The sequence below is a fragment of the Chinchilla lanigera genome, unplaced genomic scaffold, assembly GCF_000276665.1.
Source record: "Chinchilla lanigera isolate Chin_1 unplaced genomic scaffold, ChiLan1.0 scaffold00002, whole genome shotgun sequence".
NCBI classification, from domain to species: domain Eukaryota; kingdom Metazoa; phylum Chordata; class Mammalia; order Rodentia; family Chinchillidae; genus Chinchilla; species Chinchilla lanigera.
This window is the reverse complement of record NW_004955403.1, coordinates 17466868-17490378: the sequence shown is the minus strand read 5'-3', so window position 1 is coordinate 17490378 and position 23511 is coordinate 17466868. Positions and strand designations below refer to the sequence as shown.

Here is a 23511-nt window from a genome sequence, read left to right as displayed (position 1 = left end):
ATATATACTTCTCATTTAATCCTCACAAAAACCCAGTAGACAAAGTGGCATTCTTACTTTCATGTTATAAATGAGAAACAGGGGAAGAGAGATTAAGCCCAACTGCATACAGTTTATATGTGAAGGAGGCAGAACTCAAGCCCAGGCAATGTTGCTTCTGAATTCTCCTTTTTACTCCTAGGTATGGGCACCAAAGTGTAGAGCTGAAAACACCTCAGTTCCAGATCTACATTCTCCAGCTGTGTGTGTACAGGAGCCTTTTACCATTAAACTGAGGGATTTAAAATCACTGCAGACAGGAATAGTTTATAACTGGAAATTGGTTAAGAGTAATATTTGACTTTAAGTAGTGTCCGATATTGAAATAATGAAAATAGATAAGATTTTTAAATGGTCTGTAGTAACTGGTTCTAGAATATATTTATCTAAAAAATTCTGCCCAATTAATAGCATTATTTAATTCAGCAAATGCTTACAAGGGGTCAACAAGGTATACTGCTGACAACTACTGGGACTATAAACTGAATCAGATGTATTTATTTTATTTTTAAGAGGGTAAGAAAATAACCTGTACTGCCACTTAATAAGATTCTGTGGTATGCTAGGTATTGTCCTGGTTTGTGTCCCTTATTTAATGAAATCATAAAATAACTCTATAAGTTTATATTGTTCTTATTTCTATTTCACAGATGAGAAAGGTAAGATTTAGTGAGATTAAAGTTAGAGAGATCACTTAATGTGTGCTAGAGCCTGGGTCGAAACTCCGGTTCCTGTTTCTAAAGTCCATGCCATTATTGCACATACGAGGTTGTGAGTAAAGTTGTTACATAAAAGGATTCTGTCAGCAGGACTGGAGGTGTAGCTCAGCAGCAAAGCATTTACTCAGTGTGTGCAAGGCCCCGAGTTCTAGCCTCATCACTGGAAACAGAAGAAAAAGGAAAAGGAATGAGACCTTTTTGTCATCAAACACATTTAGAAAATGCTGGCTTCTACAAACTTAAACATGATTCTTTTCTGTAAGACATCTCAAAACTTTTAACATATTAAAAGATACTGTGAATTATCTAGGCAGATATAATTTCTTCCCTCAATTTTTGGAGCACAGAATCAAGCCCTACCTCTTAATCCCACCTACACCCCCAGTCCTGGCACCTCTTGAAGCTTCCCGGGATGACCATGACACTATGGTATGCTCTTAAAGAAGCATTGCTCTCCACACAATAAAAAAATAGGGTGACAGATATTTATGAGTTCTGGGTCTCATAGTCATATGTGATGTTGAACAAATTATTTTATTTCTTTATAACACTATTCTCTTTTATGTAAGTTGGGGAAAATATGAGTACTGTATCCTAGGACTGATAGGACTAATTGAGATTTTTTGTGGAGTGTGCTGAAATGTGTGCCTGACACATAGCTTGTTTTGCATAAACTTCATTTACTGCGATTTCTGACTACTCTTACTTTTCTGACCCTACACTATATCCCAGGAGAGCATAAGTAGTTAGATCTGTAAAACTTGTCAAAAAAAGGCAAGATATGTCAGAGGTCATATTTCACCAACAAAATGTTAAGAAAGTTTAAGAGAGAAAGAAATTGCATCTGGTTAGAATTTGGGTTCATTAACATTTCCCTAGACGAGCTCTATCTCTTGAGAAAAATTTTCAGGAGTGGTGAGTGCTTTGAGAGGTGGATATGAGAGAATGGTGGAATGAATACATAAAAAGCATAGAGAAATGGAACATACTTAGATTCGTAACATTTTTAGGCTCTCCAGGTATTCTTAGGGTTTCTAGATCGGAAAGTAGAATAATAAAGAAAAAAATTCTCAGTGATTTTGGAGCAAGCAAAGATGTCTTAAACAGGAATCAAGGGGTGGTAATCACGACATAAAAAGTTGATGAGTGTGTTTTATCGAGAATGCAGAAATATGACACTATTAAGAGAATTAAAAGGCAAAGGCAATCCACAGACATATTTACTATGAGTCGCTCTCTCTAAATGTATATACTTTATACCGTATATATATATATATATATATATATACACCTAATATATACTATATGCAGCATACACATACACATGTACACACACAAAATAAAGAGCTCCTACAAATCAATAAGAAAAAGACAACATTATTAAAATGGGCAAAATAATTGAATAGATATTCCACAAAAGAAGACTGAAGTATAAATTGTTACAGCTCTCTTGCAAAACTATTCAGCAATATCTATTTAACCTGACTGTATAAATACCCTAGGATTCAGCAGTTCTACTGCTACTTATATCTGATAGAAATGGTACATACTATACAATGCTCATAGCAGTACTAGCCCCAAACCAGAAATTAGCCAATTAATCCATCAATAGTAGAAAGAATAAATAATTTTGGTGTCCTAATACAACAAAACATCACATCAATTATAGCAACGAGAACAAATGCTTTATAATTACATGCAACAACAAATAGGCCTTGTAAAAATAATGTTGATAAAAACAGCTAAGATACGCTCTATGATACATATAGCATGCACTTTGTGGAGGACCACCTGGGTGACTCTCCTTAAAAGAGGGGCAATTTTCCCCATTTTGGCTAAACCGGACCCTATTTCCATTTATTGATATGTACAGAGCTGGCTAGGACTTTTCCTTATCCCTTCAATTGGCTTTAAGCAATGCATATCAGTCCAGCCCAAGTGCTGAAGGTAGTCTTTGAAGATGGCAGGCAATGTTTCCCCGACCCCCACCTGTTGTTCCCTTGTGTGAGCTGGAGTAAGACCATGGAGAGCCAGATGTAGAGCCAATGCTCCAGGCTGTTGGCTGGGATCACCCTCAAGATAGAGGCTATGACTTCCTGGGGCTTGAAAGATTACACATCAGAGTTGAAGCACCGACCCCAAAACATTAGATACCATCTCAATTGTGTTAGGCAGATTTCTTTCTTTCTTTCTTTTTTTTTTTTTTTTTTTTTTTGCAGATTACTCTTTCTGCATATTCTTCTCTGCACTGCAGAGGTGATTTCAGGCCTTCTACCTAGCCCAGCTCACAGCACTCACCTCCTTCCCACCATTCTCACAGCCACTCATCCTCAAGCCACTCTTTTCTTCACAAATTAATAGAGCAAGGGTTTGACCCTGGGTCAAGGCCTTTGTTCCCATTAGCCGTCATCGTGGCTGGACTTAAGACTCCTCTGGCTCCCCATAACTACAAATATGCCTTAGTGTCTTTATTCTCGCCATGGGTTGCACTGGAAGTGGTAGATTGGAATTAACTCATTAGAATTCCAATAACTTTTCCATGGGATTATAAATATAAACTTCCTGGACCTCGATGAAGACCAGGAAGGGCTCTCTATGCACACTTTACATAAAGCATAAAACGAGGCAAACACATTTTTGCTGTCAGGATAGGGTTATCTTTGTACAAGTGGATGGCATAGCAGATGGCTCACTGGACAGGGGCATGAGACAGGTTTTTGGGGTGCTGGAAAATTTCTTTTCTTGATCTGATGGCCAGTTACCAAGGTATGTTTGTGAGCACTTGTTCAATTTACCCCTAGGATACATTTCTGTATGTTACACATTAACAGAAACATTTTAAAATGGGTTCACTGCTCTTAATAACACGTTTTGACAAATATAGAAAAAATTCCCCAATAGAAAGAATATCTTCAACTATTGTCAACCCTTTACAATTTCTGTCATCATTTTTTGGACTCCTTTATCAAATGCCAGCCTGATTTTGCTCAAAGAGATTTGTGAGCAAATAAAAGTTGCCTGTAATGCCAATGCTTCCTTGCTGATTTAAGAAATGAACAGAGGAGACTAGCATAGAATCCAGTGATGCCAAAGAGAAAAATGTGTATCTGGAACTCTGAGTCTATAAAATCTTGGCCATTGGCAGCTCTGGGCCAGAGTCTCCCTTGGGGCAGCTCAGGGTCCACTCTGAAGAACTCCTACAGCAGCAGCTAACACAGCAGCCTGGCAGAATGCCACATTTAAAAAGAAATACTTCTAAGCACCACACTGAGGTTTATAAGCAATAATGAAGTGCTGCATCAAAAAACAGCAGTGAAGGCACAACATGATAGATTTCAAGCCAATGTCCTTTGGGTTTAGCAGCAATGCACCAGCTTTTACACAAAATGATGAATTTTTCACTAAGGTGGCTTTTCATGTGCTCCAGCAATAGAGTACCCACAGCCAAATGGTGATTCATTTATACCTAGATATCTTGTCCATATACTTACCTGCTGAAAAAAAATGAGTGATTTATTTACTGTGAAGTGCCAACTATAACTGGGTTAAACAAATGAATATTTTATTTGTTGAGGGCTTTTTTCTTAAAAGCAGTATTTTAAAACCAAGAGTTTCAGGACATAAGTAATTCAGATGGTTAAAACTGAATTTAAAATATTTTTGCTTTACTGTAGTTTCTGAACTTGTAACTTCATAATATAAAACATGATTATGAAAGAGAAGAAACTCCAAGTAAGGAAAAACAGGAGTCTAACAAACGCTTTCTCAAGTCTTTCATAATAGTTTTTAATACACCTGACTTGCCAAAAGGGAATGTCATGTGCTAGTTGCTAAATTACTAAGTCTTTAGAGAAGCCAGAATTATCTCCAGACAGGGATTTACTAAAATTGTCTGAGGTCAGGACTGGATCGGGAGGTCATTAGGGCCTGACGAAACTTTCTGGCCAAAGGACTCAGGGAGGTGATCCTGCGCTACCTTTGCCCAGTGATTCTTTGTGAATGGCATGAAGGCCCCTCCACGAGGTCTAAGGTCTTTCTGTGATGAGCAGAACCTCTGACATATCTTTCCCTCTGCAGCATGCTAGAAGCTAAAGGACAGCACAGAACTCTGATACACTGTAGAAACCTTCCCCCCAAATACAGACTTTTCTAACAAAGACAGTGATGATTTCCGAGTCACTGAACATTCCTAGAGGGATTATATTTCACAAAATTTTAGGGATAAACAACCTAGGAGTCTTTATATGCGTAAAACAAGACTGGCGGACTTATCTCATCATTGTACCTGACTGGTAGTAAACACAAAGGTAGAACCTGCTGCCCAAGGACACTGTTTTGAACTTTTAAGTTGGTACAAATATGCAAGAGAATCATACGGTTTACTCATTACCTTCTTTAAACATGTAAGTAGATGAGTACCTGGTCTGTTTTGCTTTGCAATTTTGGCTGAAATTTAAAAGAAAGTATTCTTTTCTTAAAGTGAGATTTTAATGCCAATGTTTTGTCAATATGAATAATGCAAGAAAGAAATTCAGTGAAAGAAAAGCCGGTATGGCCAAGAGTTGACATTTATTTCTAGTTTAAGGAACTGCAGAAGATTGATTGCAACGTCTTGTTTGAAGTAATTCTTTTAATATTTCCAGTGGGGAAAAAACAGAGACCAACAAAAACCATTAAAACTATGCTTTTAACCATTCTTTTTGAATCAATATAACTAATTCAAATAGCCTCATGGTAAGAGGCATGTTCACATTTATGTTGGTTTTAATAACAAGTACTATCAGATTTGCAATGAAAATGCCATTTGAAAAACTACATTTTTCCAAGCAATGGCACCTGACCTACCGTTACAGCAGATCAAGGCAGCAGGGCCCTTTAGACCTGTGGCTCTGTCTTTAGGGCCAGTGGAATGGGGCCAGGTATAGCCCACACTCTGGGGCTCAGCGCACCCAGCTCTTGCTATCTATTTTAGCTCCACGATGAAAAATGTTTGGTCCTCTCATTTCAGAGACTTTAAGTTTCCTCATTTAATGTCTAGGATCTTTGTAAGAACCAAAAAAGAGAAAACAGAAATAGTGGTTTATATAAATTGTCCCTTAAAAACATATACCTCCCCCTTCAAGCTTGCTCAATTTAAAAAAAAAATAGTTAATATTTGCTCTGCAGTGCTCTCTACTTCCACCTTGGTAAAGTGGGAAGGTTTCCTAGGCTTAAATATTAACCAAATACTTCAAAGTTATTTAAAAGCTGTTGTCCATGTTAGAAAAAAAAGCTAAAAAAAAAAATAGGCTCTCAAAAATCATAATTTAAGAATAAATAGAAACAGTAAAAACAACTCCTCCTGTTAATCCTTTATACATGCAGCATGATCAAAATATATGGTAAATATCCAAACAAAAAAAATTATTACAGTAAAAGACACATTGTCATTAATTCCTCTCAAAATATTTATTTCTCCTCACTGCAAACATTCATTTCATCATTCTTGATGCGTTCTGAAGCAGTTCTGATAGTCCTTGTTTATTATTTTACCAGATGTGACCAAAAGTATGTGAATGCCCCTGCTCAGTGACATCCAACTGAAAGGCAGGATCACAGAAGCATTGCGCTGTGTCCTCACCCACCTTAGGCAGCAGACCTGGCAATGTGCAAGTTCTGGTTCTTCCCCAAAGTCAAAAAGACTATGACAGGTAAACATTTTGAATTGATTTAGGACATCCAGCCAGCCACGACAGTGCAGCTAAAGACAGGCAAGAAGACTGCTGGAAATGCTTCAGAAAGTGTTAAGAATGATGGGATGAGTATGTTTGAATGAAACCAGGGGGAATATTTTGAGGGAGATTACAGGTAATGCATATTTTATCGGAATAAACTATTATAAATGTAAATACTGTATTTGTCAATCATACCTCCTATGGGTATCTCATGGCTATGATAATTATACTAGTCTATAGGGTATTCAGAAAAAATTCCCGTGGATTGTGATAATCATGGTGGCCATCATAGAAGAGGCCCCGCTTGGTCTTCCATCATCACAGAAGCCATTTTTCCCCCAGGAGCAGGAGAGGTGGCTCCCACCTGTCAGTCAGGTCTGTGGTGCAAACATCAAAGCGGTCATTGTGGAAACCTGGTGTGGGGTGTCCCAGAGACACCGAGAGACAGGCTGTGCAGAGTGATTTTGGGGCTAGGGAGAGAGAGGATTTGGAAAGGGATGAAATAAAGGTGAGTTTACTTTGATTTTTCAGAGTGCATTAGAATATCACTACTACTTCCTCATTTTCCAAATTCCTAAGTCATCCCTTTCTTTTTTCAACTGTATGACAGAAGCAAAGCACAGCAAAGATTATATGAATGGGAAACTGGGACACAGTGTGATACTGCCCTATTTGAGGAACACGGAGTGTCCCGTGACCCAGGGAAGTGACCCAGGGAAGGCTTAGACTCCAAAAGGTCTTTAGTGGATATTTAGCAGATTTGGCCAGAGCTTGTCTTGGCTTTTGGAATTAGGCCATTGTTCTAACATCGTACAAATTGATGCTACTTGTTTCACTCCTGCAGGCAGTTCTGGGGCACTAGTGATAATGCAAAACAGCATCAGATAAGGCCCTGCAGGGAATACCCAAGGATTTTCTGCACTGGAAGTGACTCATTATAGACGATCACCCTTGTACCTGTGCATCACACTTTCTCTTGTACTATTAGGCTGACTTTGTATCAGGTTTTCTGTTATGGGATTTCTTTTTTCTGTTCAAAAACATTCGTCAAAGTCATCAAAGTTTCTACTTTAAGTTTTGACAATCATGTTCTTTCTATTCACCTGTACTAAAGTGTTTGTTTTTACATGGTATAAAATTGAGGTGCACACCACAGTGGTGAAATAATTATTACAGGTAAGCAGTGTAACATATTATCTTGCAGAGTTACCTTCGTGTGTGCATGGAGTGAGCGCACAAAATTTACTTGCAGAATATTTCCAGTATACAAAACAATATTATTAATCGCAGACCTCATGTTGTGCTCACTCGTGCTGTGATCTCCAGACTTATTTACTTTATAACCTCAAACTTTGGACCCTTTAATTTCCATCTCCCTGTGCTCCCTCCTTCCACTCTGGTAACCAGAGTGAAAAGCATTCAACTCTTTTTTTTTTTTTTAAAGGTTCCCCGTGTAAGTGAGGCCATGGAGTATTTTTCCGAGTCTGGCCTATTTCACACAACATAATGTACTCCACTTTGTTTCATCCATGTTGTTGCAAAAGGTAGGATCTTCTTTTTGAAAGCTGGATAATATTCCTTACATGGAATTTCTTTTTGACTTTCCAAATGATTCCTCTGACCCCTCAACAAACACTGACAGTTAAACCCATATTGATTTTTTTAAGTAAGTAATCCCGTCAAAAATATTTACTCATTATTTCCTTTTTCAATGATTTACTTTATAAGGCAGCAGAGGAACGGAAATATTTTCTTTTAGAACATTTCTTGTGATCTTTGGTCTCTTCTGGACTTCAAATAACCTTTTAAATGCCCTTTTTTAAAGGCACTAACGGAATGAAAATAATTCATAAAAATGGACCTAGAGCTCCATGTATTTAATTTGTTAAGTATGCTTCCATTAAAGGAAATGCGGAAAGAACCCAAGCTTTCAAAGTTGCATAATTTCTGCATGCTTCCGAACTCTGACTTGTGCTTCTCTTTTCTCTAACTCCCCTTTCTCCGTGTCTGTCTTATCTTTCTCAGTCTCCTTCTCTCATCAATCTTTTCTGCTTTTCATTTCTCATGGCTCTAGTATCTCTCTACATTTGTCTCTGTCTTAGTCTCTGTACATATGTGTGCCCGTCTCTCTGCCTTTCTTGCCTCTGTCTCTTCCTGTAATACTAACAGAGAAAGAGTATACTCATAAAATCTGCCATGTGTAGCTATAATGTATTCATCTTTTCATTATTTACTCCTATAAATCAAAAGATTAAGAGCAAAATTATTCGAGGATTGGTACAAGATGCAATAATTAAATTAGGTCACATCTCTGGTTATATCTCAAGGAGATATGCCAGTTGCAATAAAGAAGGATTGTTTTTCTGTGTGCTCCTACAATGCTATCTACGTACATGTGCGAGTGGGACAAGTTAGGAATTTAAATGCATTATAGGATTTATGGCACATTTTTATAGAAATTCAGCAACATGTCCTGGGTTATACAAACACTGTACCATTTCACTGGGGAAGAGGAGGGGCTCCTGAATATATAAAGAAGCCTTCTTACATGTATTTTATATACAATAAGCTGTCTTCTAAATTTTTACATGGCTTGTGATCATTCCTTTTTTTCTGACAAATAAAATGAGATATAGGGATAAGTAATGTTGTGACAAAGCAAACATGCAAAATGAAACCAGTGATGGACACAGGGCTAGAAAATATTCTCCCCAAATCAGGGGCCAGCCTGCTGTAATAAATACACTGAGTAACACTGTCTGCTAAGAGGTCACACATTACAGAGTCTAAAGGACCTTGGAAAAATTAGGGCACTGTGGCTTAAACCTACTCATTTCTTTTGCAAGAGTTCACTGAACTCTCAGTGTTTACATCTCTAATCCACCAATAAAGAATGAAAGAATAAACGAAGTCGATGCTCTTTCATTATTATCCAAACCACCTGAAATCCCACTGGGGATATGAGATCAAAACATCTTTCCTGAGTCAAGACTTTCGAAGTCCTTTCTTAACAGTGCTATTTATCCATGTGTTACAAATAGCAAAATTAAAGGAAAAGGATTTCTTAGATGAGAAAAACAAAGTGACAACATTAAAATGGAAACGAGAATTTCACAAGCACCTAGTGTACACATACAAAACACACCTTTCCTTATAACAGACAATACTCCCTCTGGAGGAGCTAAACTTACCTGGTTTCCAGAGAGATTTCAGTGCCCAAGGGTCTAAATAAACATGAAGCCATTAAGTTTGAACCGTGCCTATAATAAAAATCATGTGATATGAGCACAAGTCACCCGTGTCACATAATTTTATTACAGACTGCTGGCCACTGCTCTGTCCATCTGAACGTGGATCGTTGAACATGTGGAATTATCTGCTAAATATACTTTATAAAGAGAAGAGAAGAACAGAAAGGATTCCAACGTATGTACATTAAACACAAATCCTAGTAGTTATTCTGAGACAAACTTCATACAAAAATAATGATAGTCCAGAGAGATACAGGAAATATGGAAATCAGTCACATCTTTATTATCTTTAGAAAAGCGACTCCATAGTGCAATTTAAATGCAAACAGCTTAGGAAAACCACAGTAATACTGGACAAGGGAATCTAGAAATTAGCAAATTCTATTTGTACTAATTCTGATATTTTTCTCTTGTTCTGAAATTGATTTGAACCGCTTTATATGTCTGTCACATACTCTGTGAAAAAGTTCCCTGAGGTGTAAATGCTGATCAGCCGGCAATGCTTACCTTTGCTTTCAAGATTACAGCCCACGTTTCCGTCTGCATTCAAGCACTGTACAGAGTATTACATTTAGAGATAAGTAATTCCATCATTTCAACGTGGTGCTCCTGTGAAATGTGGTGCTAGGAAACAGCCAGCAGGCAGTGTGTCTGAACAAATCCTCCGTCCTGTAATTGCTGCTTAGCTCTAATTACTATTGAGGATAGTGTTTGCAACTTGATGCCAGGGAGAGGGCAGGCTACCTTCTGACGACACCGGGCCAAATATATCCTAAAAGACGGACAAGTTACTTTTGTTTGTATAATTTTTCTAAGTAGCTTTCAGGTACGCGGAAATTACCTTTCTGCCCGGGTAAAAGTGAAATCAGGAAATCAGACACCCTAGCCTCCCTCTCCCATCAAAACAATTCGGTTCTCTCAGAATATGGATCTATGTTAACAATGTGGAATTTTCACTATTGGATTTTAAGGAATTCCCCGCCCCCGCCCCCCGCCCCCCCCGCCAGATTGGCAATGAAATATTTAAAATTGCTTTTTTTTTTTTTAACTAAAAAAGGAATCTGTTCCCAAAATGAAGCTTATTTATAATCTGTTAACACAGAATAGTTTGCTTGCATAAGACTAGGTCTGAAAAATTCGTTTCCTTTCCTATGGATTTTTATGTTTTTAACAAAGACTTCAAGCATATAATTCCAAAAAGACTAAAGTAAATGACAGTACGAGACTGATAACATTCACAGGGATGTTTATGCATCATAAGCCAAAAATCTAATTTCCGTTATCTGGGAAAATTCTCATAGTGAAATTAGCAGTTGTATAGGTTTAGGACATATTATTTACGCCTACATCTAACTAATTTCACCATACGGCATCTGATCATACTATCGGTGGCATCTGACCATATCACCAGAAAGATTCTGCTACTATACCACCTCACAGAGTATGGCTATGACTGGAGAGGTGTTTTGCTGATTCCCACTGACAAGGATGTGTTAGCTTAGTGGGTATTTGACAGAATGAAAGAAATTTAAAATGACTGGTGTTTGCAAATGTCAGGAAGGATTTGGCACTTTTGATTGTGCATCCCGGTACATTTGCTAACCACAGCCAACACTGTAATGATGTACTAGAAAAGTTACACCCACCCAAATCAGAGCTTGGTATATCTGCTTATGTCAGATTTGCACAGTAAGTATCAGAGGCATGTACATTTAAGCAAATAATTAGATGTACCAATCAAAATGGTAATTACAAACCAGCTTTTAGAAATGATGCATTTCTCTGGTCCAAAGCGCTCAGTTAAGTTATGAATGATGACAAAAAGCATTTTAACGGGAACAGAGTATGCTAAGTCTGTACTTATTTCCCCGCCAAATAACAATTGTGCACTTCTTACTCACATAATATTCGGTTCTTTATGACTGAAATAAAATTATAGTCATAGCTGTGGTTTCCACTGTTTTTTAAAGCTGAAATTTCTCCTCATGACAGACCTCCCCTAAGAATCTTCTGCTCGGGAGCGATTATGCCAATGCTTCCTTCAAAGTACTTGTCTTTCATGGAGTTAAGTAAAGTATCCCAATCCTTTTGCCTGCCTTAAATCATGCCTGCTTCTTGGAGAATTTCCAAATCAGGCACACTAGTGCGCTGTCATACTCCTAATCTCTTTATTTGTAGCTTTCATACATTCTTGGTTTGCTTCAGTATTATACAAACTATAGACCAAAAAACAAATTCCCACCCCAGACCTGCAAGCTCACAAACTCTGAGGTGGGGTCTGGCAATATGTGTTTTAAATGCCCTCCCAACCATGCAATTTAAAGTGGCAGAACCAGGTAAAGAACATTTAGTCTCTATGGGTAAAAAGATGAGAAGACTCAGCATCTAAGTAGAGAGGTAGCATCCAAGTAGTCATCCAAAGGGTGAGAAGAGTTTGCATGGGGGAAGGAGGCCTCTCTTCCCCTTTATTAGTCCCCTCTAACCTCTCTACTGTCAGTGGAAAATGATGCCATATCTAAATCAACGCTTTCCTGAGTTCAACGTTTGTATTTCCACCCACCTGCTGCACCCCAGTGACACCTCAAACTCAGCTTGTACAAAATTAAGACAGTCATGCTCTCCTTCCCACGCCAACCTTCTCACCTCACTCCCCAGGGGATGCTTCTGTGGTGGCCGTTATTTCACTGTCTGGCACTCTGAATCTTCCAGTGACACACGCTCTAAAACTGGATGTTGTAATTGAGTTCTTCTTCCTACCTCTGGAATCCAGTTAGTTATCATCAAGGTATTGGTTCCTTCTTTTCATATCCATTACGGTAAACTTCATTGAGGTTCACATTACCGGCTAACTAATAAAATCCTTTAATCAGTTATTCTCCAATATTCCAGTGAATTCTTAAAAACAGGTTGGGTCAATTATCTGCTTATTGAAATATCTTCTGTGGCTCCCATTAGTGAATTGTAAGCTCTGAAATCCAATCCATCTATTCAGATCTCTGCACTGCTACTTACTGGGCAACGCTATATGAATTAAATGACTTATTAAGCTGTCATATGCTCGGCTGATAAGCAGAAATAAAAACAGTAATCATATCTCCTGAGGAGACATGAGGGAAATAATGCCTGTAAATTCTTACCATAGTCCCTACAACATGGAAGGATTTAGTTAATGATAAGCATTATTACTACGATTACCAAAATTCTCACTGTAGAATCCAATTCCAATACCTCAGTGCAGTATTCACCACCATCCTCAAACTTACTGACAATTGTTTTTATTTACACTTTATAGGATTTGCTAAACAGAACTCTCCCCAATAGCAGGGCCACCTTCGTCTCTCCCTCTCTCTCTCTCTTCTTCTTCCCTTTTATCTCTCCCACACCCCTTTCTTTTGCTGGCCACTTTCTGTTTGTGACACCTCAGATACCTGGTCCTTCTCCTAGAAGGGCTCCCTGCATGAAGCATTAGTTGGTCCTTGTACCTATGTGTTATGGTTGATACATTGTGTCAACTTGGGGAGTCTAGAGGTTTGGCTGAGTGACTCAGCAGTTCTGCAACTTGGGGTAAAAAGGACACACCCTTACCCTTCTGGGATTTGTTTATTGTGTTAATTTGAGTTTAGAAGGTTAACTATGTGACTCAGAAGGAAGCCAGGGTGCTTACTTTGTATTCATCCTGAGCCTGTGCAAGAGGCAGGCATGCAGAGGGTGTGGGTGTAGAGGACCACCCCCATCCCCCTAGAGCAGGTAGACTGCATAAAAAAAGGAATTGAGGAAGGACTGGCTGCTGCTTCTTCAGAGGAGCTCCAGTCTTCACCTTCAGCTTGGTCGTCTCCTGGCTTCTGGAACAGACTGTTGGGCTTCCGTCTGGAACTCTTCAGCCTTCTGGTGTTGGCTCTCCAGCCTTCATCGTAGATTCTTCAGCATTCCGTCGCAGACCCATCAGCCTTTTGATACAGACTTGCACGGACACTGAAGCGAGCTCCAGGCCCGGGGCTGGGCTCCTCAACCTCCAGAGTGCAGACACCCTCTGCACACTTCCTCATCCAACTCTGTAGCTGACATTGTAAGCCAAACTTGTAATTCCTTGTACATTTGTTTATCTTGTATTATATCTGTTCCTCTAGTACACCCTGACTGATACACTATGCACTTCCTTAGTCTAGCACTTTATGTTGTCACACTTGGGTTATTCTTCCCCACTGTTTCCCTCTCAAATTCTCTCCATTGTCAATTGGCATTTTACATGGCATTTCTTCCAGGAAGCCTTCCTTCTCATCCAGAAGAAAGTATCCTGCTTTCCTCTGAACCTGAAAACATTTCATTTATACCTCTGTTACAGTACTTAAGACAGTTGATTGTGTTATTGTACCTGAGTCTTCTTTCCCAGAAATGCTAAGAGAGCAGACTTTGAACAAAATTCACATTTTATTTAGATTGAAATAAGCTATACAAAATTTTCTTCACCAAAAATAATAGCAATATTTTCTGTATTATTTCTAGATAAACCACAAAACATTCATGTGGTAGGTTTTTCAGGTTTTGCTTATAAATCAAGATGAGGCACTAGATAGAGTCATGGAAAAAGAAGAAAACAGACAAGTCAGTTGCTTGTATGATGGCCTCTGATTCCATATTGACCATGAAGCAGAAGTGTAAAACATTTACCGGCTGAGAAGTTTATAAAGATGTAGGCACAACAAAGGAATGTAAACAGGAGATGTGGAATACGACGGTAAGCTTTTCCATTCAGACTTTAGCTGTAACCTCTTAAGTTCATTTAATAAAGACAAAGTTTACACTGAAATCTGCTCAGCTCATAAACTTCTCTCTTAACTGTCCATTCCCTTAACTGTCCATCAGATTTTAGACAGCAGACTTTGTTTGCTGCAGTTTGCCTACTGCCCTCCTCCCCAGAAGAAGCACTCAATGACTATTTTATATGAAGGTGTGAAGTAAAAGTATTCACTTAGTAATAATTGTGCATAACACCTGGTTAGAGTTTTATTTCCCACTATTAATTATTTCATTATTCAAGAGTACAAGGATTGTGAAAGATTACAGAAACAAGTTTAAGAGGAAGCCTTACTAATCCAATGTGCTCTTAACTTTGGTTTTAAAGCCAGTATTCTATAACTCAGAGCATTTTCCATAGAAACAAAGTCATAAATGATCATTGAGTTCCTGGGATAGTCCTTAAAGCTTAATTAACTTACAAGACAGCTGTATTAATAGAGCATTACATCAGCAATAGCATCTCAATGCCAATGTTCTTATAAGGGGTCTTGAGAAGGATATATCCTAGGAGAGTTTGGGAAGACTCTCACTCTTCCTTGGATAGCATAAAACAATGACTTTTACTTTTTAATCTTTTAAGACATACTCAGAAAGGCATAACCAGAAGCCAATTTTCTTACATTTTTAGATGGTTACTTTCATTGCCAGGATGAATGTGATCTGGTTAAAGCTGTTGATTATAAATTATAAATTTAGAAAATGGAAGTCCTATATAAAGCTTACAGATTTGAATGGTTGGAAGTCAGAAATCATTTTCTTTTTTACTTACAATTTTAAATTTTAGATTTCTTTTTCTTTTAAGATTAATTTTTAACTGACTATAGCCTCTGATTGTTTAGCTTTAGTTCCTTTATCCAGAAACCCCTGGACAAATACATAAGATTTGTTGAAAACTTTGAATTATATTCCCTAGAGGGTTCTGTTACCTTTTGTTAAATTTTTTATTTAAGGGAGTTCTATTACCTTAAAGTAACTCCTGAATAAGTAAATATTCCCTTCTTAATGGAAAAATTATTGCCATTCCAATGATCTGAGTTACAATTTTGGAGTTTCACAAATTTACATACTGAAACCAGGCAAGCCTATAAATAATGTATGAAGAAAATATATTTTCACTGTTGCTTTTGTGTCTCTTCTTATTGAGCTAGACATCACAGTTAACTGAAAAGTGAGGTTCCATGGTTGTTACGAAGATGACTCTTTGTAGCACAAAAATTATATATTTGAAACAATTAGAGACAAATACAAAGACACACAAAATTTAGAGTAAATGAATAGGCACAGTACACAAGTAGTGCATGACAAAAATATAACCACCAGGAGGGCAGGGATCTTTGTTCACTGACATAACCTAAGCACCAAGGGCCCTTCCTTGGACATATTATGAGCTCAATAAACAACTGCTATGTGAAAAAAGGAGAGGCAAAGCCGGTTAGGATGGCTGGAGGAAGTGTCGCTTGAAGGCAGGACTTGACCAAGGTCTCCCTCAATTTTTTAAGTTTCTCATCTTCAGCCTAACTCTCAGCAAGTCCTGTTGTTTCTACCTCCCATGCAGACTGCAAGTTTTCCTTCCTCTCCGTGTCACCAAAATAATGTCTCTTACCAGGTCTGGCTGGAATCAGCTACTCCTGGTTCCCCACATAGCAGCCAAACAAACTGTTTAAAAATACAAATCTGATGTCACTCCAGCACTGCACTTGAAAGAAAACCAAACCCCTTAACTCAGCCTATGCTTACTTCCTATTTAAGACCCTGTCAACTCCAAAAATTCCATGTGGTACTACCTTCCTCTCCATATCCCAAAATCTTATCTGCTTCTTTCTTTTTCAAACATGTCAAACTCCTGGCTCGAAGTTTTTGCCTCTGTTGTTCCCTCGGCATGGAACTCTCCTCTCCCAACGCAGCTGTGTCTCGGCTCGGTTACCACTGGCTCATCAAGGCCTTTCTCCAATTGCGCTTTACTGTCTCCTCTCACTAAAATACAGTTTCCATGAGGGCAAAAACTATTTTCCCGGTGTACCACTCTAGCTTCTAGAACAGTGCAAGATCTCTCAGAGGCACTCAGTCCATATTTTGAGGGAATGAACGGCCAGCCTTCCCCAGCCCCTTCTAGAGTGAGACACATTTTTAGCATCAAATGATTTCAAGTACTTCTTATTTATTATTAGTGCTATTTCCTATAGTAGTTATTGGTTATATTCAATGCCGTTATGAAGTCAGTGACATTTAAAGTGGTATTTAATTATCACCGAGGGGCTGAGATACATTCAGTAAAAAAAAAAAATTGTTGGGTATGTGTGAAGCATGCATTATTCAATCTAGCAAATAATGTACATCTCCATGTATAGCTTCGTGCTCCTTAGCCCACACATGGGCTGATGTCAGATTTGATGAAAAGATAAAATTGCAGTGGTCCTGGTGAAAGCTTTCTCAAGATAAAAAAAGAAGAAATTCTATCTAAACCCTACCTTAAACTAAGGGTACACAAGCTTAGTTTTTGTTTGCTTTAGATAGGATCTTGCTATGTAGTTCAGGTTGGCCTTGAACTCACAGTGATCCTCCTGTCTCAGCCTGCAAAGGGCTGGGATTACAGGTGTGCACTGCCACACTCAGCTTCATTAATTTAATTTTAAAACCATATAACACTGAAAGAGTTTATTGGTCACACATTTGTATAACAATTGCTAACTATTACATTAGCATTTATTTTGTGAAGTTCTTTCTTTCTTTCCTTCTTTTTCTTTCTTTCATCTATCTATCTAAATTCACCCAATCTTCAAATTCACAAAGTAAAGGGAGAACTTGCTGTCACCTGCATCTTCTAGCTGAGGAAAGAGGACAGATAAAGAGTAAATACATTGCCAAGGTCACAAATCAGGCAAGGGGCAGAGCTGGTGTTCAAGCTCACGAAGTTTAGCTCAAGGGCCCATACTTTGTGCTATGCTAGGTTTGGTGATATAAGAAGATACCATCTTTACATTAGTAGAATATCTCTTGCATAGACTGTAGACTATCTCATAGCATATAAAAAAGTCCATATCAGATGTCAGTTACTTCTAAATATGCATATTTCTCTCTCCAACACTGTCAGGTAGAGTTTTTCTCCTTATCGTCAAGTAAAGGTCTGACATACTTTGCAGCAAATGATTGATGAAGCAGCTCTAGATCACATGGGAAATAGTGAGCAAAACCTAAATCAAATACAAAATCTCACTGTGCCTTTGACATCACCGTGAAAACAGCATGCTTTTCTAGGACACAAGGAGTCGGAGGTGATAAGACAGCGTAGCTTAAAATGACTCAACACCAAAAATGGATCTGTGAGCCTATTCCCAACTCCCAAAGAGTGCTCTATTTGACAGGTTAGAACATGGGGAAATAGCCCTCATTGTAACATGGAAGATCTTGAAGTTATAAAGAAAGGTCAATATTAGCTTAGAGCACTAAGAATTCCTATAAGACCCAGATGATTCATCTAAGGTTCTTCGTTGATTCCCGTTTGTTCCTACCTTTTTAAGAGATTGATTAGCTATCTTATAAAACATGAATGAGTTGAGGAGTGGAGTCTAGTGAGCCTCGCCTATGGCCTGCAACATGACCCTGTGTAATAAATCTTTCCAGAAGAGCAGGTCTTCTTTTCCAAATGGGGCCTGTCTTCACTTTTCTCCCGTGAGACTTGGCAAATGGGACATTCTGAATCTGACAGGCACTTCTCTGCTCCTTGGCTAAGAACTGACAACTGTTTTATATAGTTGTCAGCCGGAAACTTTTACTGGGGCACGTAGGGGATCGGAACTTTTGAGTCACATCCAGACAAAAGAGTCCATCATCCCCCAGCTCCCCGCCCACTCCATCCCCTTCCAACGACAGCTCGTCGCTCCTGCCAGTCACCCCAGCATACAGGAGGTGGCACAGGACCAGGGAGAGCGGAAGGGCTGGTTGTCAACATGAAGTCGGTTTAGGGAGGGCCTGTGTGAGAAGTTCACAAGAACAGAAATCCCTACTCTTTATTTTTAAGTAGATTTGTGATCTTAGAAAGAAATGTGAAAAAACTTAGGTCTTTTTATCAGACCCCAGTTCAAATGTTACTTCTACCATTTATTAACGAGGAGACTTTGGAGAATGTTTACTGTCTGAGCCTCCGGTTTGCCATCAGAAAGAACACCTGTCTGCTTCTTCCTTAGGTTTGGAAAGAGGAGAATGAGATACATAGAAGATGCTTAGCACAAAGTCTGACACAGACTGTGCCTTCACTACATTAGTTCTCTCTTTGTCTGATCTTGAAGATGCCCAGGTGTTTGGGAGTCCAAATTTAGAAACGCTTCCAAAATCCTAATATATTCCATTTTCGTTGGCTTTGCCTTTGCATTGGCTTTATGCCAGGGCTTCTTAATTTAGGGTTTATGGACTACCCCCTCTCCAGGAATTGTCTGCAAATATTTGCAACCATGCTCATTTTTCAGACGGAAGAATCAAATTTAATCAACTCTTAAAGGATTTTGCAATTCAAGGAGATTAAAAATCTCTGCATATGTTTCTGAAAAGTTGTAGGCAAACTGAATACCTTCTTGTAAATTGAATTTGACTTTTATTATACTAGAAGAGCATGAAGAAACTTTATAATGAATATTTCTGCAAATAAATACTTATTTCAGAAACCGCGTATGTAATCCAGTTTTTTGTTTGTTTGTTTGTTTCTACAAAGGATTCAGATGTTCACATACCAAGTGAAGTAAAAGTAGGGGACATAGTGATACCATATGCATAGCAGCTAACTTTCACGAACCAATTGCAACAGAGCCCAGAAGTCAAGTTCAAATGCAAGGTAAACTGAAAGAAGGAATTCCAGAAGGATCCTGCTCTTACCAGACAGAATCTTATTTTCTGCTCCAAAAGCCTCATTTTATGGGTGAAGAAATTGAGGTTCTGAGAGGTTATGTGACTTGCCCAAGGACACCACAATAGTTACAGACAATGAGGAATAACAGCTGTAAAATGATGATAGTGCTTATGTTGTTGATGACAGCATTATGATCTATTGAGCGTTTGCTTGAGCTAAGCCTCTTAAAGACTTTAACCTCATGCACTTGTCCTGCAACACTGAAGGAAGATTTTTATTACCTCTATTCAGCACATAGGTACTCCACCCAGGGCTTTACAGCCAGAAAACGGCCAACCCAAAACTCAAACCAATTCAAAACTCAACTATGGTTTACAGGACTGTGATCTTAAGGACTACTTGAAACTGCTTTCCAGACCAACAGATCAGAAAGCCGCATGGCCTGGAAATATAACCAATTAAAAGGTTAGTTAGGAACAGCACATCTATAATACTTATGGTCTATTAAGATGGGATTTTAAAAACGTATAATACTAGACAGTTCCTGCTAACAGTATATACACTTGCAGATTTACATTAGGAGTACAATCTCTAGAACAAATCCAGGTCCTCTCTTCCTTGCAATAGGCTTTATTTATTTTTATTTTTTGGTATTGGGGATTGAATTCAGGACCTTGGGCTTGCCAGGTAGGCACTTGGCCACTGAGCTATATCCCTGGTCCTTGCACTAGCCTTTAGATACAAGGCTCTTTGGCCGTGGCCCTTCCCCGTCAGCAGGCTGGAAGACTGCCCACATGAAGTTTATGGCTTCCCCTCCTGCTAGGCTATATTCTGGGTCCCTGAGATCCCATCAGCCCATGTCCTAGTGGCCCTGAAATCACCTCCAGGGTCTGCATAGATTTGTTTTCCAAATCCCTTCCCTTGAGGTGAACAATACCTGTGGGAGCCTGAGAGTGGTCTTTGAGTGTCTACTTTTGGGAAATGTACATGGATCTTAGCAGTGAGCGGTGGGACTAGAGTATCTGCAGTCCTGTAGTATAGGACATGGGTTCACTACAGATATTGCGTGCTTACTTGTTCTGCACAGAGCTCTGAACTGTCTAGGAATTCGAAAACAATACTGGTATTTTCAGGGTTTTATAAATATATATTGTACATAGAGTATATATTCTATACACATATTACATAGTTGTCAGAGTAGCTGAGTAAAACGTACCTACTTTCACAGCTTGTTGGCTTAGTTTTTAACTTTAAAGAAGACATGTGCCAACCTCAGTTTCTTTCTTGTTCCCGGCTTTGCAAATGGTAGGAAACAGGACAGATCTTCTCTCTTGCCTTTCTTAGTCTTCTGATGTCCCTGCGGTGCTCCTGGACCTCCTTTAGTTTTTGTTTCCTTCACTCTGCCTTTACTGGTGACCTGATTTGAAGTCCGTTTACCCACATGTCCAACTAACATTCAATGATGGCTGGCAGTGTACCCCACATTGTGCTAGGTATCAGGGATGTAACAGTGGACAAGAAACCCTCAGGCCTTGGCTTCATGGAGGTGTGTTACAAAATACTGAATATATAGGCATTTAAATTACACACTGATAGGAGTGGTGACAAGATCAATACTGAGTACACTGAGGGAACATAACTCTTCCATGGGTGTCCAGTAGGGTTTTCTCAAAAAAAGTGAGGTCTGAAGTGAAAACCTGAAGAGAAGGACCTACCTTGGCAAAAGGACTGAGCTAGGAGAGGAGCTATTCCAAGTATGTTTCAAGCAGAGAGAGCTACACATAAGGCAAGACCTGGCGCCATAACGAGCCTGATGTCCTGAAATGTCCGTGTTGATTAGGGCTGTCTCTGAGGTGAGAAATATTCCTAAAGAAGTGAGTTGGAAACAGAACAATGCTGGCCATACAAGTTATGTTAATGTATTTAGACTTATCCTAAGGGCAGTGCAGAATCAAAGACAGATTTTAAACAAGGGCACAGCATGCTGAGATGCTCCTGTTGTGAACATCAGTTGGTGGAAAATGCATCATGTGTGGTATGTGCAAGAAGAGCTCCTAAGGCAAGGACAGGTAGGAAAGGAGTGTGATGGAGCTCAGGAGTTCGAGTGGGGGCCCTGCAGTGATCCGTGAGGGAGACAATGCTGGCACAAATGGAGGGCTGGGCTGTGGTTAGAAAAAATACAGATGACCAAAGGAACACAATAACTGATCTGATAGGGGACTGATATCCAAAGATTTCAGTTTGGGTACAGGGACCAGTCAGTCAGGGAAAGAACACAGAAGGAAGGGTCAGCTTGGAGAGAAATTTGCTTTCTGAACTTTGACCTGAACTGCTCTCCAAGTCAGGTTTTCGCTTTCATCTTTCAATACCACCCCTGAGACTGGAGGCCCATGGCTACGTGCTGGACTGTACAACTTCCCTCACCTCTCCGCCATGCTTCTTCTCCACCCCTGGGAGGAAAGGCAGACAGATACTGGCCGTGGATAAGGGAGCTCTTCAAAGGTGCTCTCATTTATAATTTCTTTGCCAAAAATACTAATTTATTTAATGTATTTGACCATTGTCAATATTACCAGGACTATTCAGTAAGTGACAATATGTCTGTAATTTCACAATTATGTTTGAATTTTCAGGTGTCTCAAATATTAAAGTAAGAATTCAGATTCAGACAATATGGCTAAATTTTGCTGTCAACTGTTTGTTGTTAGACTACGAACTAACTGTTAACTAATCCTTAAGATGTAATGATAAGTTACCTAGAAGTGACTAATTCGGATGAGATCAGGCGTGTTCAGGGTGGAATGGCCGTAGATAGACGTGACTAATTCAAACCCTCAAACTTTATACATATATTTTTCTTAGTATATCTGTATCAGCAATGAATCCTTATTGCTACCTCTCAGTTATAGCCTCTTCTCATTCGTCAAGAACTTCATACGGGCTACTGACACCAGAAGGAAAATCTTAAGGAACAGCACTTTGGCTCAAATAAGAGGAATAGTGCAATTTTTATTTTTCATTTTGCCAGACAAAACAACTGCTATGCTAACAGTCCTCTGTGAAAGTATCAGCTACCAAGAAAAACAAAAACTCTAAGCCCGCATATGCTAAAGAATGGGTTCAATTCTTTTTGAAAACAATCTTGTCGAAGGTAAATTTATAATTTTATTCCAAAGTTGAATATTAGTTTGTATTATTCATTGCATGTGTCATCTGCTGTACAGTCAAATCTTTTAGAAAACTAAAACAATTTAACAGCCAAATTTAAGGAAGTTACTTCTGAACTTTTACACCATTGTGTTATGTGAATACTTGAAGTTAAAAAAATAAAAATCAATGTGTGTAAGGGAAAAACAAAAACGATCAGAAAGCTTTCAAGAGCCTCATTAATATTTTAAGCAAACTCAGAGGAAAAAGGCAAGTCATTATGTCAGCAGTGCCAAGGTTACTCAGATCTAATGCCTCTGTGGCTTCAGACCAAATTCTTAATTTTTTTACATTTCGCGAAAAAAATAAATAAAATAAAAACAAACCCTTCGAAATGCCATAGAGAAGAAGGTTAATAATGAGCTCTGACAGTCACTTGATAAAAAGTGTAGCATTATTATTAGATCCACCGTAGTTCCTCTTCACACCGAACTGTATGCCTGTGAACCGTAAGGAAGGATTTAAAAATCACCCGTTTATTATAGTGCCTTTTGAGACTGTAACAAAATCTTTGCTCAGGAGGCATGAGCAAGTAAAAATAACAAAAGGATGGTGGATCTAAACAGAATTACTACCCTACCTAGATTAAGGGGTTTTCAATCCTACACACAAACTGCATTTGACAGTGGGGTAAATACAGTTAAGCGCCAGTCTACTTGGGGGAAAAACCAGCATCACACTTTTGTGTGGGTAAAATACAGATCAGAACTGACATGAATAAGACAAGTAGCCATCCTTGTTCAGAATAATAAGTGAACTTTAAGTACAGTAAAATGATTTTTCATTTATCCTTCTCAAAGATCTTAGGGGTCCTCTTCATGCAAGTGACAAAGTAGAAGACTGTGAAGGCACAGTCTACGCTGGTTTTTTTTTTTTTTTTTTTTTTTTTTTGGTACCGGAAACCGAACTCACGACCTTGCGCTTGCCAGGCAGGCGCTTTTGCC

General features: G+C 38.8%; 1 protein-coding gene across 4 annotated transcripts in view; it reads right to left on the bottom strand.

Moving 5' to 3' along the window:
- Znf385b (zinc finger protein 385B) overlaps positions 1-23511 on the bottom strand; it is a 386454-nt gene that overhangs the window by 92672 nt on the left and 270271 nt on the right. Inside the window, exon 1 of one of the 4 annotated variants that reach the window (XM_005373362.2) lies at positions 10231-10420. The exons of the other annotated variants lie outside the window; for them this stretch is intronic. The gene's annotated coding sequence lies outside the window, so the exon portion shown is untranslated. Of the gene's footprint in view, positions 1-10230; positions 10421-23511 lie in introns of those variants that run through there. 4 annotated transcript variants of the gene reach the window in all.